Here is a 16312-nt window from a genome sequence, read left to right as displayed (position 1 = left end):
AGGGAATTTCAGCAACTCCAGCCAGGGTTTTATGAACAGAATTCTGATCTCTCCCTGGAACAGAGCCACTGTGGGGAGGGGCAGCTACTGTATCCACAGCTAAACTGACAACCTTTCCCACCTGATGGCTCTGAAAAATCCAGGTGGTCTGGCTGAGGGGAGTTCCACCTAGCACAGTGCACCCACCTGGTCAAGGGATAGCCTGAGTGCTGAGAGTCTGAGTGATCCTATATATCCCTACAGGGTGAGACCTCCCAGTAGGGATCTCCAGAAACTTCCTACAAGAATGTGCCAGCAAGCATCATGTCAGTGACCCCTGGAACAGACCCACCAGAGGAAGGAGCAGGTTGTCATATTTGCTGTTTTGTAGCCTTCATTGGTGATACCTCCTGGTGAGGGAAGGTCTGAGAAAACTAGGGTCTGGAGCACACCGCCAGCAAACTGCAGCAGCCCTACAGAAGAGGGGACTGATTGTAAAACAAACAAATAGCAACAACAACAATATCAGCAAAAAGGACCCCACAAAAGCCCCATTGAAAGATCAGCAGCCTCAAAGATCGAAGGTAGATAAGTTCACAAAGATGAGAATCAACCCAAAAAGAACACTGAAAACTCAAAAAGCCAGAATGTCTCTTCTCCTTCAAATGATCACAACACCTTTTCAGCAAGGGCACAGAACTGGGCTGAGGCTAAGATGGATGAACTGACAGAAGTAGGCTTCAGAAGGTGTGTAGTAATTAATTTCACTAAGCTAAAGGAGCATGTTCTAACACCATGCAAAAAGGATAAGAATAATGATAAAATATAGGAGTTAGTAACCAGAATAGCCAGTTTAGAGAGAAACACAAATGACGTGATGGAGCTGAAAAACACAACACAAGAACTTCACAATGCAATCACAAGTATAAACAGCTGAATAGACTAAGAAGAAGAACAAATCTCAGAGCTTGAAGACTATCTTTCTGAAATAAGACAGGCAGATAAGAATAGAGAAAACAGAATGAAAAGGAATGAACAAAACCTCTGAGAAACTGAAAATTATGTAAAAAGACCAAACCTATGAAAGGTTGGGGTACCTGAAAGAAACAGGTAGAATGGAACCAAGTTGTAAAAAATACTTCAGGATATCATCCAGGAGAACATTTCCAACCTACCAAGACAGGCCACCATTCAAATTCAGAAAAAGCAGAGAATCCCAGTAAGATACTGCTTGAGAAGATCAACCCCAAGACACATAATCATCAGATTCTCTAAGGTCAAAATGAAAGAAAAAACATTAAGGGCAGGCAAGAGAGAAAGGCAAGGTCACCTACAAACAGAGCCCATCAGACTAACAGTGGACCTCTCAGTGGAAACCCTACAAGCCAGAAGAGATTTGGGGACCAATATTCATTATTCTTTTTTTTTTTTTTTTAATTTTTTCTTGAGACAGAGTCTCGCTCTGTCACCCAGGCTGGAGTGCAGTGGCATGATCTTGACTCACTGCAACCTCTGCCTCCCAAGTTCAAGCAATTCTCCTGCCTCAGCCTTTTGAGTAGCTGCGATCACAGGTGCACACCACCACACCTGGCTAATTTTTGTATTGTTAGTAGAGATGGTGTTTCACCATGTTGGCCAGGCTTATCTCAAATTCCTGACCTCAAGTGATATGCCTGCCTCAGCCTCCCAAAGTACTGTGATTACAGGCATGAGCCACCATGCCCAACCCAATATTCAACATTCTCTAAGTAAAAAATTTCCAACCTGGAATTTCATATCTGGACAAACTAAGCTTTATAAGGGAAGAAGAAATAAGATGCTTTTCAGACAAGCAAATGATGAGAGAATTCATCACTACCAGACTGCTTTGCAAAGGTTCCTAAAGGAAACACTAAATGTGGAAAAGAAAAATCATTACTAGCCACTATGAAAACACCCTGAAGAATACAGACCAGTGACACTGTGAAGTAACTAGATAAACAAGTCTGCAAAATGAACAGCTAATATTATGATAACAGGATCAAATTTATACACAATATTAACCTTAAATGTAACTGCCCCAATTAAAAAGCACAGAATGGCAACCTGGATAAAGAGTGAAGTACAATCAGTATGTTGTCTTCAAGAGTTACATCTCACATGCAAAGACACACATAGACTTGAAATAAAGGGATGGAGGAAAATTTCAAAGAAATGGGAAACAAAAAAGAGCAGGCTTGCAATCCAAGTTTCTGGCAAAATGAAATTTAAAGCAACAAAGATCAAAAAAAAAAAAAATAAGGGCATTATGTAATGGTAAAGGATTCAATTCAAGAGATAGAAAATTAACAAAGATATTCATGACCTGAACTCAGTTCTGGATCAAGTGAACCTGATAAACATCTATAGAACTCTCCACCCAAAACAGCAGAATATACATTCTTCTCATTGCCACATGGCACTTACTCTAAAATTGATCACACGGTAGGAAGTAAAACACTCCTCAGCAAATGCAAAAGAACTGAAATCATAACAACCAAACTCAGATCACAGCACAATCAAATTAGAACTCAAGATTAAGACACTCACAGAAAACCTCACAGCTACATGGAAATTGAACAACCTGCTCCTAAATGACTACTGAGTAAATAATGATATTAAGACAGAAATCAAGAATTTATTTGAAACCAGTGAGAACAAAGAGACAACATACCAGAATCTCTGGGACACTGCTAAAGAAGTGTTAAGAGGGAAATTTACAGCACTAAATGCCCACATCAAATGCTAGAAAGATCTCAAATCAACAAGCTAACATCACAATTAAAGAATGAGAACCATGAGCAAACAAACCCCAAAGCTAACAGAAAACAAGAAATAACTAAGATCAGGTTAGAATTGAAGGAGCTAGAGACATAAAATCCTTCAAAAAAAATCAATGAATCCAGGAGCTGGTTTTCTGAAAAAATTAATAAAATAGACAGACCTCTAGCTAGACTAATAAAGAAGGAAAGAGAGAAGAATCAAATAAACACAATCAGAAATGATAAGGGGGATATCACCACTGATCCCACAGAAATACAAACAACATTCAGTGAATACCATAAACATCTCTATGCACATAAACTGAGAAATCTAGAAGAAATTGATAAATTCCTGGACATATACACTTTTCCAAGCCTGAATCAGAAAGAAAGTGAATCCCTAAATAGATGAATAAAGGTTCTGAAAGTGAGACAGCAATAAATAGCCTACCAACCAAATTCACACATGTTCACAGGTTACTTCTATCAGAGGTACAAAGAGGAGCTAGTACCATTTCTACTGAAATTATTCCAAACTACTGAAAAGAGGGACTCCTCCCTAAGTCATTTTATGAGGCCAGCATCATCCTGATTACAAAACCTGGCAGAGACACAACAACAAAAAAAGTCAGTCCAATATCCCTGATTAACATCAATGCAAAAATTCTCAATACAATACTGGCAAACTGAATCCAGCAGCACATCAAAAAAGTTATCCATCATGATCAAGTTGGCTTCATTCCTGGGATGCAAGGTTGGTTCAACATGCGCAAATCAATAAATGTAATTCATTACATAAATATAACTAAAGACAAAAACCACATGATTATGTCAATAGACACAGAAAAGGCCTTCAATAAAAATCAACATCCCTTCATGTTAAAAGCTCTTAATAAACTAACTCTCAATAATAAGAGCCATCAAATGAAAGCTCTCAATAATAAGAGCCATCAATGACAAACCCACAGCTAACATCATCCTAATGGGCAAAAGCTGGAAGCATTCCCCTTGAAAACCAGCACAAGACAAGGATGCCCTCTCTCACCACTCCTGTTCAACACAGTATTGGAAGTCCTTGCCAGGTCAATCAAGCAAGAGAAAGAAATAGAGAGCATCCAAATAGAAAGACAGAAAGTCAAACTATCCCTGTTTGCAGACGACATGCTCCTGTATCTAGAAAACTCCATATTCGCAATCCCAAAGCTCCTTAAGCTGATAAGCAACTTCAGCAGAGTCTCAGGATACAAAATCAATGTGCAAAAATTGCTATTATTCCTATACACCAACAACAGACAAGTGAAGAGCCAAATAATGAATGAACTCCCATTCACAATTGCTACAAAAAGAATAAAATACCTATGAATACAGCTAACAAGGGAAGTGAAGGACCTTTTCAAAAAGAACTACAAACCACTGCTGAAGGAAATCAGAGAGGCCATAAACAAATGGAAAAATATTCTATGCTCATGGATAGGAAAATGATCATACTGCCCAAAGTAATTTATAGATTCAATACTATTTCCATTAAATTGCGATTGACATTGTTCACATAATCAGAAAAAAAACTATTTTAAAATTTCTACAGAATGAAAAAAAAATAGCCTGTATAGCCAAGACAATCCTAAGCAAGAAGAACAAAGCTGGAGGCATCATGTTACCTGATTTTAAACTATACTACAAGACTACAGTAACCAAAACAGCATGGTACTGGTACAAAAGCAGACACAAAGAACAATGGAACAGAATAGAGAACTCAGAAATAAGACCACACACCAACAACCATGTGATCTTTGACACACCTGACAAAAACAAGCAATGGAGTAAGGAATCTCTATTTAATAAATGATGCTAGGAGAACTGGCTATCCATATGCAGAAAATTGAAACTGGACCTCTTTTACACCTTATATAAAAATCAACTCAAGTTGGATTAAAGACCAAAATGTAAAACCCAAAACTATAAAAACTCTAGAAGCATATCTAGGCAATACCATTCAGAACATAGGCGTAGGCAAAGATTTCATTATAAATAGGCCAAAAGCAATAGTAACAAAAGCAAAAATTGACAAATGGAATCTATTAGGTTGGTGCAAAAGTAATTGCGTTTTTTTCCCCTTACTTTTAGCTACATCAAATGGCAAAAATAGCAATTACTTTTGCAACAACCTAATAATTAAACTAAAGAGCTTCTGCACAGCGAAAGAAACCATCATCAGAGTGAACAGACAACCTAAAGAATAGGAGAAAATGTTTGCAATTTATCCATCTGACAAAGGTCTAATATCCAGAGTCTACAAATTAGCAAGAAAAAAAAACATTAAAAAAAGGGCAAAGTACATGAAAAGACACTTCTCAAAAGAAGACATTCATGTGGCCAAGAAACATATGAAAAAAGAGCTCAATATTACCGATCATTAGAGAAATGCAAATCAAAACCACAAAGAGATACCATCTCATGCTAGTCAGAATGGCAATTATCAAAAAGTCAAGAAAACAGACGCTGGTAAGATTGCGGAATAAAAGGGGTTCTGGAAGAAAAGGAATGCTTCTGCACTTTTGGGAGGAATAGAAATTAGTTCAACTATCGTAGAAGACAGTGTGATGATTCTTCAAAGACCTAGAGGCAAAAATACCATTTAACCCAGCAATCCCATTACTGAGTATATACCCAAAGAAATATAAACCATACTATGATAAAGATACATGCATGCATATGTTTAATGCAGCACTGTTTGCAATAGCAAACACATGCAATCAACCTAAATGTCCATCAATGATAGACTAGATAAAGAAAGTGTGGTCCATATACAACGCGGAATAATATGCAGCCATAATAAGGAATGAGATCATGTCCTTTACAGGGATATGGATGGAGCTGGAAGCCATTATTCTCAGCAAACTAATGTAGGAACAGAAAACCAAACAACACATGATCTAACTTATAATTGGGAACTGAACAATGACACATGGCAGGAAACAATATACACTGGGACCTGTTGGGGGAGCAGGGAGAGTGAGAGCATCAGGAAGCACAGCTAATGGGTGCTGGGCTTAATACATAGGTGATTGGTTGATCTGTACAGCAAACCACCATGGCAAACGTTTACATATGTAACAAACTTGCACATCCTGAACATGTACCCTGGAACTTAAAATAAATGTTGATTAAAAAAAAGAAATGCTGAAGAAAAATGTTTAATCTGAAAGAAAAGAACATTAATTAGCAGAAATAAATAATTTGAAGGTATAAAATTCACTGGTATTAGTAAGCACACAGACAAATACTGAATTACTGAATGTTTTGACATGTAATTGTGATGTATAAACCACTAATATCTTTAGTAGAAAGACGAAAAGCCAAACCTATCAAAAATAATAGCTATAATTTTTTAATTATAACTTTTTATATTTAAATTTTTAATAATAACTATAACGTTTTGCCAGTACTTTATTGAGAATTTTTGCATTGATGTTAATCAGGGATATTGGACTGACTTTTTTTGTTGTTGTATCTCTGCCAGGTTTTGGAATCAGAATGATACTGGCCTCAAACTGTTAAAGTGATAGACAATATAAAAATATATAAATAGAGACAACAAAAAGTCAAAAAGATGGGGAGCAAGGATGCAGTTAAAGTGTAGAATTTTTTTTTGTTTTCTCTCTTATTGTTTTTCTCTCTTATTTATAATCAAAGCTAAGCTTTCATTCATTTAAAGTAATTGGTTATAGGATGTTATTTGTAAGCACCAAACTTCATAACAGATACACAATAATTTAAAGCAAGAAACTAAAAGATACTACCAGAGGAAATCACTTTTACACAAAAAGAAAAATGGGAGAGAGAACCAACAAATAAAAGTCAGAAAAAAAATAACAAAATGACAATAATAAGTCCTTAACTATCAGTAATAACATTGAAAGCAAATTGACTAAATTGTCCAATCAAAAGACATACAGTGGTTGAATGGATTTTTTAAAAAGACCTAACCATATTTTGCCTACAAAGAAACAGGTGGACTGAAAATAAAGGGAAGGGAAAACATATTCATCCAAATGGAAGCCAAAAAAAAAACAACAACAACAGGATTAGCTATATTCATAGCAGATAAAACGATTTCAAGGCAAAAACTGTAAAAAGACAAAAGAAGTTCATTGTATAATGATAAAGGGGTCAATTTAGCAAGAGGATATAACAAATGTTAATTTGTATGCCTTGAACATGGGAGCATGCAGATATATATTAGCAAATACTATCAGAGCTAAAGAGAGAAATAGACCCTAATACAATGGCATCTAGAGAATTCGACAGCCCAGTTCCAGCATTGGACAGATCATCCAGACAGAAAATCAACAAAGAAACATCATACTTAATCTGTATTATAGACAAATGGGCTTAATAAACATTTACAGCAAATTTTCTCCAACAGTTGCAGCATACACCACCTTCTCCTCTGCACATAGAACATTCTCAAGGATAGATTATATGTTATCCACAAAACAAGTCTCAAAAAAACTCAAAGAAATTGGAAACATATCAAGCATTTTTTTCTGATCAGAATGGAATAAAACTGGAAATCAATAGCAAAAGGAACTTTGTAAACTATAAAAACATGTGGAAATAAAATAGTATGCTCCTAAATAAAACCATTGGATAAATAAAGGAATTAAGAAGAAAATTTTAAAATTTTTTAAACAAATAAAAATGTAAATACAATATACCAAAACCAATAGAATACAACAAAAGCAGTACTAAGAAAGAAGTTTATAACAACAAATGCCCACAACAAAATAGTGGAAAAACTTCAAATAAAAAACTTAACCATGCATCTTAAGGAACTAGAAAAGTAAGAGCAAACCAAATCCATAATTAGTAGGAAAGAAATAAAGATAAGAGCATAACTAAAGGATAGAGGCTTAAAAAAACCTACAAAACAGTTAATTTTGAAAAGATAAACAAAGTCAACAAATCTTTAGCTAGACTAAGAAAAAAGGATAAAAGACCCAAATAAAATCAGAGATGCAAAAGGAGACATTAAAACTGACACCACAGAAATTCAAAGGATCTTTAGAGAGTATAATAAGGAACTATATGGCAGTAAACTGGAAAATCAAGATAAATTCCTAGACACACACAACCTAACAAGATTGAACCGTGAACAGACCACCAACAAGTAATGAGATAGAAGAAGTAACAAAATGTCTCTCATGAAAGAAAAGCCCAGGACCTGATGGCCTTACTACTAAATTCTACCAAACATTTAAATAAGAACTAATATCAACCCTATTTGAACTATTTCAAAAAGTCAAGGGCAAGGGGATACTTCCAAACTCATTCTATAAAGCCAGTATCACCCTGATACCAAAACTAGACAAAGACATACACACACACACACACACACACACACACACACACACACACACCCCTACAGGCCGATATCCCTGATGAACATAGATGTAAAAATATTCAAAAATACTAGAAACTGAATTCAACAATGCATTACAAATATCATTTATCATGATCAAGTGGGATTTATCCCAGGGATGCAAGGATGGTTCAATATACACAAATCAATAAATGTGATACATCTTACTAACAGAATGAAGGACAAAAACTGTGTGATTATTTCAAGAGAAGCCAAAAAAGTACACAATATAACATCCTATCCTTTCCCTTCACAATAAAAATTCTCAAAAAAACTGGATATGGAAGGAACATATCTCAATGTTATAAAAACCATACACAACAAATCTACAGCTAGTGTGTTACTGAATGGGGTAAAAATGAAAGCCTTTTCTCTAAGATATCGAACAATACAAGCATGCCCCCCATTACCACTTTTATTCAACATAGTGCTAGAAGTCCCAACCAGAGCAATAAGACAAAAAATAAATAAATAAAGGGCATACAAATTTGAAAGGAAGAAGTCAAATTAGTGTTGTTTGCAGATCATATGATCTTATATTTAGAAAACCCTAAAGGCTTCACCAAAAAACTATTAGGCTGATAAACAAATTAAGTAAAGTTGCAGGACACAAAATTAACATACAAAAATCAATAGCATTTCTATATACCAACAGCGGACAACTTGAAAAATAAATCAAGAAAGTAATCCTATTTACAGTAACTACAAAGACTATAAAATACCTATAAATAAAATTAATCTAAAGAGTAAAATAGCTTTATGATGAAAACCATAAAACATTGCAATTGAAGGTTTTGAACCCTGAAATTTAACCTTGAAAGAAATTGAAGAGGACACAAAAATATGAAGCTATTCCATGTTCATAGATTAGAAGAATCAACATTGTTAAAATGTCCATTCTACACAAAGCAATCTATAGATTATATAGATTCAATGCAATCCCTATCAAAATACCAATGACATTCTTCATGAAATAGGAGAAACAATCATAAAATTTATGTAGAACAAAAGACCCAGAATAAACAAAGCAATTTGGAGCAAAAACACAGAAACAAACAAAAAACCCTAGAAGCATCACATTATACTACCTGCCTTCAAATTGTAATACAAAGCTACAGTAACCCAAAGAACCTGGTACTGGCATAAAAAAGCAGAGACATAGAACAATGGAACAGAATAGAGAATGCCAAATAAATTGTTTATATTTACAATCAACTCATCTTTGACAAAGGTACCAAGAATATACATTGGTGAAACGACACATTCTTCAATAAATAGTGCTGGAAAACTGGATATTCATATGCAAAAGAATGAAACTAGACCCTTATCTCTCACCACATACAAAGAAAAAAAATAAAAATGGGTTGAAGACTTAAATCTGACATAAATATAAGATCTAAAACTATAAAATTATTAATACTAGACAAAAACCTTGAAGGAACACTCCAGGACATTGGTCTGGGCAAAGATTCCTTGACTAAGACCTCAAAAGTGTAGGTAACCAAAGCAAAAATGGACAAATGGGATCACACCAAGCTAAAAAGCTTCTGCACAGCAAAGGAAGAAATCAATGAAGAGACAAACAACAGAATGGGAGAAAATATTTGCAAACTATGCACCTGACAAGGGATTAATAACCAGAGTATATAAAGTGCTCAAACAAGTTGATAGAAAATAAACAAATAATCCAATTATTAAATGGACAAAAGATCTAAACAAACATTTCTCAAAAGAAGACATACAAATACCCAACAGGTATATTTTAAAATGCTTAACATTACTAAGCATCAGAGACATGCAAACTAAAACAATGAGATATTACCTCACCCCACTTAAAATGGCTTTTATACAAAAGACAGGCAAATGTGAATGCTGGCAAGGATGTGGAGAAAGGGGAATTCTCATACTCTGTTGGTGGAAATGTAAATTAGTATAGACATTATGAAGAAGAGTCTGGAGGTGTCTCAAAAGAAACTTAAAATCAAACTACCATATGATCCTGCAATCCTGCTGCTGGGCATATATCCAAAAGAAAGGAAATCAGTATATTAAAGTGATAACTGCTGTCCCATGTTTGCTGAGCATTATTTACAATATCCAGCACATGGAATCAACCTAAGTGTCTATTATCAGATGAACCGATACAGAAAATGAGGTATATGTACACAATGGAATATTATCCAGCCACAAAAAAAGAATGAAATCCTGTCATTTGCAACAACATGGATGGAACTGGAGGACATCATGTCAAGTGAAATAAACCAGGCACAAAAAGATAAATGTCATATGTTCTCATTAATAAGTGGGAACTAAAAAAAAAGAAACTTGAACTCAGAGATAGAGAGTAGTAGGAGGGTTACCAAATGTTGGGAAGGGTAGTAGATAGGAGGAGAAAAAGTGAAAATGATTAATGGGTACCAATATACAGTTAGACAGAAGGAACAAGATCCAATGTTTAGTAGTACAACAGGGCAACTATTGTTAACCATAATTTATTGTACATTACAAAATAACTAGAAGAGTAGAAGTGGAATGTTCCTAACAAAAGAAATTATAAATGCTTGAGGTGATGGATAGCCCAATTGCCCTGATTTGATCATTACACATTGCACGCCTATGTCAAAAGATCATGTGTACCTCATAAATATGTAATACAACAATTATTATGTGTCCATAATAATTTAAAATATTTTAAATTTACTTATATAAGAATAGAGATATATCTGTACTCATTTCCTGATCATTAACTCCTTCAAATAATTCATTTGACCAAATAATATACAATTGTAATAAAGAAAAAAATACATCTAATTTTTAAAAGACCGAGATAAAAGAAACAGCTGCTCCTGAAGAATTACAGTATACCACCCCAAAGGCTACCATCTCATTTTGAAATAAAATTATTTTTAACTCCTTGCTAGATAGTAATGTTTCATAGGAATAGAAAGAAAATACTTAGAATTAGAAATAACTCAGCAGATATTTAAGTAAAAATATGCTTTGAAGGTGCCTTAGAAATTACTATTGGACTATAACCTGTGAAGCGTGGGTTTGGGGAGGTGGGCTTATTATCAATATTCCAGAACGAAACATATGTAGTCACTAGTCTCTCATGCAAGCAAGGTCCTGATTCTAGGACAGATATATGACCTTATTCAATCATTATTCAAAGAATAAGATGCTTTCAACTGCACTGACAAAAAGTTTTTCATACTCCATTTAGTCTCAAAATAATACTTGACCAGTTGATCTTTTTTATTCTGCTAGTATGATATTTCTTATTTCTATAGGCCTCTTAAATCATCTTTTTTTGCCAGGTTGGATATTAATGATTGGTGTGAAGTTTCATAGTTATCCCAAACAATCAGGATAACTGGCAATAACTTGAGAGTAATTTAGATGCTTTGAAATCTCTGACACATAAAAACATCAGTTCATCCAACTCTGACATCATTAAATAAGACTATCCTTTTTATCAGTGAAGTCATTTGGTTCACTCCAACCTCTGCCCTCCTAACTTCTGTGTAAAGTATTCTTTAAAATGTATCAATTATTACCAAGGCACATTATGAAAAAATAATTAGAAGAGTAACTAGCAGGCTCTTATGCTCTGCCATGCATGTGAACCTATCCATTATTGAATTAAGATATCTTTTTCATTTTCCTTGAATAGCTATAAATGAAGCTGCCTCTTCTTCAGAGAGCAAAATCCATTTTAGAGCAATGACATTTGCTGATCAATATATGGGTCAAAAATAGAGAAGGAATCTAGGACTTAAAATATATAAAAACTAAATAAACTAAAACCTAAAGTGGAGATCATCTAAAAGTAGGAATACTAATGATTATTAAAGTCCACTAGGTTTAAAATGTGAGCTGAATCAGGTCCATTGTTATAATTTCCTGAGCATTTGTCTTGAAAACTAATTAGAAAATCTAGAGATAGTACTTGGTATTCCTAACATGTCCTGGAAACCTTTGTGTTTGTTCTTTTGATTCCAACCTCCCATTTGGAAGCAGCCCAGAATCCAGCAATCAAACAAGTTTAACTAACCCAAGATTCACATTCTCAAAGCATATCACTCAGTGAGAATATGAGAACAGTAACTTGGCATACTGAGTTAGAGACAAAAACTAAGAAAAGCTATTCTATTACAATGACACCAAAACAGCTCTCCATCAATAGTACATTCAGTCTTTATAAAACAATGTGTTGTTTCTTTGCTTTTGTACACAGATACGTCTTTAAACATGCAAGAGAAACCACACAGAGTAACTGAAATCAATCATGTCAGCATTATGCTCTGCTTATTTCTAAACCCTAGGCTGGAATTCAGCTAACCTAAACTTTACTGAATGTTAATATAACAGCTGGCAACATGAATTTTTTAAGAAGGATTCCAAGAGTAATGAAAATGAAAATATAGCTCATGACATTGATCTAAGTTTTGATAGACGTTTTTGGTCAACGTTAACATATGAGCTCAGAAACGAAGTTCCAGCCATGTACCTTTCAGAAAAGACTTCCTCTATAAATAAAGTTGTTACAGAAAATGACCAGCAGCGTCATATCCTAAGCATCTTGGCCAATAATAAATTGAACATTAATGGAAACTGACTATTTCTTATATGTCCCCATGAACTAATAGACTAAACATTCAAGGCATCTGGAATTACTTGCTCTGCTATGGGCTGTCATATGGTTTATCATCCCAGGACCTATTTGATGTGGACAATGCTGCTAAAAGCCCCAGTAATTATGCTGCTGAACTGAAATTCCATTTTGAGTAGTAGCAGCATTTGTTGATCATCAGAACAGTTGAGAAGAGAAGGTGCATGATGAGAACTACTTATCATGCTCAAATAATATTCACAGAGAGAAGAATGGGACCAATGCATTATTTTTAAATTGTGTCTGGCCAGCATGTCAGTATTGATTGAAGAATCCAGCAGCAGTGAAAAGGGTCATGACTGCATTCAGAGATGAAGAGGCAGTTATCCACTCTCTTTCTTATCAACTGGTTAGATCAGTCTGTCATTTTTAGGACAAATAATAATAAAAGTCGTGAGCATCTTGCAGGATCTCAAAAGAAGATGTTGCTCCCCCTTCCCAAAAAAAACTTAAAAAAAAAAATACCTAATAGCCTTCCTACCCTTCATGTAGAAAGGCAATTTGATGCGAAAATGTTTTCTCCTAAGTGATGGAATGTACAGTCATGCACCAGCAACCCGGTGCTGAATATCAACTTGCCTGTTCTGGATGAAATCGCTCTGGGGTTGGACAGAACACACGGTTAGAAAAGGAGGCACTTCAATACACGAGGAGAGGCTGTGCACTCTATTTCAGAAGATGGAGGTTTATCTTCCAGTGGAGGGCTTTGATGTTATTCATATGCTAACAATATCACCATTTCCTCACAGTACTCAATACACAGGGAATAAAAGACATCATTTGCTGACATGGGGCTCAACACTTTCTGTCCAGCATACTGATCAACAATCTGCATTCAGCTTCACAGTGAAGCCATCACATAACCTTTAAATTGTTCTTTTAACACTTTAAAATTCTGGTCAAGATAATTTACCATTTTATAGAATAAAATGATGAAACAAAGAACTCTAACTGTATTTTCCCTCTGCTCCTAAAATGTAGCTTCAGAGCCCCGGGGGCTCCTTTCATCTCATCTAAGTGCTGGCATATGATGTGATTGTTAACATAGCTGGCCACCAGATGAAGTGAATTATCTAGACTGCCAAGGTTCCCACTTTCTTTCCAATTTAAACATCAATTTAACACAGAAACTGAAGGGTATTATGAAAGCTTTAATATGAACCATTTCAGACACGAGAAAAAAAATACTGGAAGGTTTTTTCAAACAGCCAAACAAACATGCAATTTTTTGAAGCTGAAGATGAGTCAGGAAAATGAATGTACCACCAGAGAACACACAGTATGCACTTCAACCAACAGCAACAAAGAAGGGCCTCTTTGTCTTAAAGAAACATGCTTTTCTGAGCAGGGGAGGATTTCACTAAAGAAAATATCTCGTATGATCTTGTTAGGTCATTAACTAAATACAAATTATCATCAACAAAGAGAACACGTCTTATTTAAACATTTCAAAATGCATATCACTGATGTGGATGATATGGAATTTTTTGATAGTCTTCTCTGGATTATTACGGTTCTTTTCATTATGTAACTTGCTTTTCTCATGGAAATGTTTTCTCCACTTGGATCACTAACTGCTAACAGAATGTGCAAGCATATGTCCTGCATATCTCTTTGAAATGAGACCATTTCATAGCTAATTCATAACAATAACAAGTGATGCTTTCCTGCACAAAATAGAGCATTTCTTGCTATGTGCCATTTCAATTAAAGCATACAAGTTTGAATCAAAACAAAGTGAATTATTAGCAGGCATAATCTTTACTCTTTTTAAGCCCTCACAATCTAAATGATATTAACATGTAAAATATATAAAGAACTATAGTCACAGTTAGGTGTTCTTATGAAAATATGAGATTTAAAGATTTGAAATAAAATTTGAAGTTATATTAAACCAAGATTAAATAATATACAAGTTGAATACACATGATTTTGCTATACAAAAGCATTCCTGAAAGTTAACAAATTGATTTCAGATTTTCTTCTGGAAAATATCTTCCTTAGATTCAGTTAATAATTTATAGAAAGGGAAAAGAAAGAAAGAGAGGAAGGGAAGGAAGGAAGGAAGGGAGAGAGTGAGGAAGGAAGGGAGGGAGGGAGGAAGGAAGGGAGGGAGAGAGGAGGGGAGGGGAGGAGAGGGAGAAGGGAGAGGAAGGAAAGAAAGAAAGAGAAGGAAGGAAGGAAAACAATTTTATTATATTGAGCTTCTCTAATAGTTATTTTCTTCTTAAAGGTATATTTTGAGAAAGTGTAAGACTATAAAATACATATGCATTAATTGTATAAATCATAAATGGCACTATATAGTAAAAGGGATATTACTATATAAGGACTGCATAGCTGTTCCCATATGGAATGCACAGGGAATATTATTGACAAATCCAGAATATCCATATGTAATGCTCAATGGCACTTCCAAATATAAAATACAAATACAGTATGTAATACACTTACAGTATGTTGCATACCAAATGATCAAGCAATTTACCAAAGATTAGCATTTAAGAAAAAAATGCTACTACAAATAACATATGCACCTATTAATGATTTATTTTTTACGTTGGTGGTATTCATCAGATTGATCTTATGTTAAAAAGAAGTTTTCAGAGAATTTTCTTGCCCAGGTCTCCTTGTGGTAAACTAAAGGAAAATTATAGAACCATCTTGCCAAAAGACACACTAGAGATCATGTAGTCTTATTTTTAAGTGGGAAAATTGAAACCCAGAAATGTTAAGTTGTTTGCTCAAGATTACAAAGCCGGGTAATGTCAGAGTTCCAGATCTCCTGGCTCTCGGACCAGACCCTAAATTAAAGCTATCTTAATTAGTTCCTTTTTACTCACAACACATATATATTTTTAAATCTTCATTGTATCCTCTGTTGTCCAGCACAACAATCATCTGCAGAAACACCCAACTCTGGGTCTGACAGTGTAACACCACCATTCCATTCCTAGTGTGATTTCATTGGCTCTGACTCACCCTTCCCTGGGATTTGCTGGGGAGCAGAAGGAGACGTTGACCTCAATAAAAAAACAGCCATGACTCGATGAAAGTCATAGCAGAGCCTAAAACTGTTTAATCCTGAAACAGGCTCCACAGAGAACACATTTGAAGAGGATGTTTTGTTCTTCCTCCAGAGTGCTTTAAGAAACACATTGAATGTGTGCCAAAGCCTCCTCTCCTCTGCCACCAGCCATAACTGGAAGGCAAAGGGAAAAGGCCTGAAAATTAAAGCAGAATATGTGGCTCTCAACTGTACACTTCAATATTTTGTACCTTTCCACCCCTCCTCCCACCATTTCAGAGAAGAGCCTCCCCTGACCCTACCACTGTGGAAAAATGTTAAATCACTCAAGTGAACTTCCAGATATAAACCTAGAAATAAAATAACAACTTTAAGAAAATCTGGGCAATCACTAAACATGTATTTTCCCTCAACAGAATCTTGGGACCTTT

Source organism: Aotus nancymaae, unplaced genomic scaffold (assembly GCF_030222135.1).
Source record: "Aotus nancymaae isolate 86718 unplaced genomic scaffold, 86718_ANA_hifiasm-v0.15.2.pri h1tg000064l_0, whole genome shotgun sequence".
Classification (NCBI taxonomy): Eukaryota; Metazoa; Chordata; class Mammalia; order Primates; family Aotidae; genus Aotus; species Aotus nancymaae.
Note: the sequence above shows the minus strand (reverse complement) of the source record.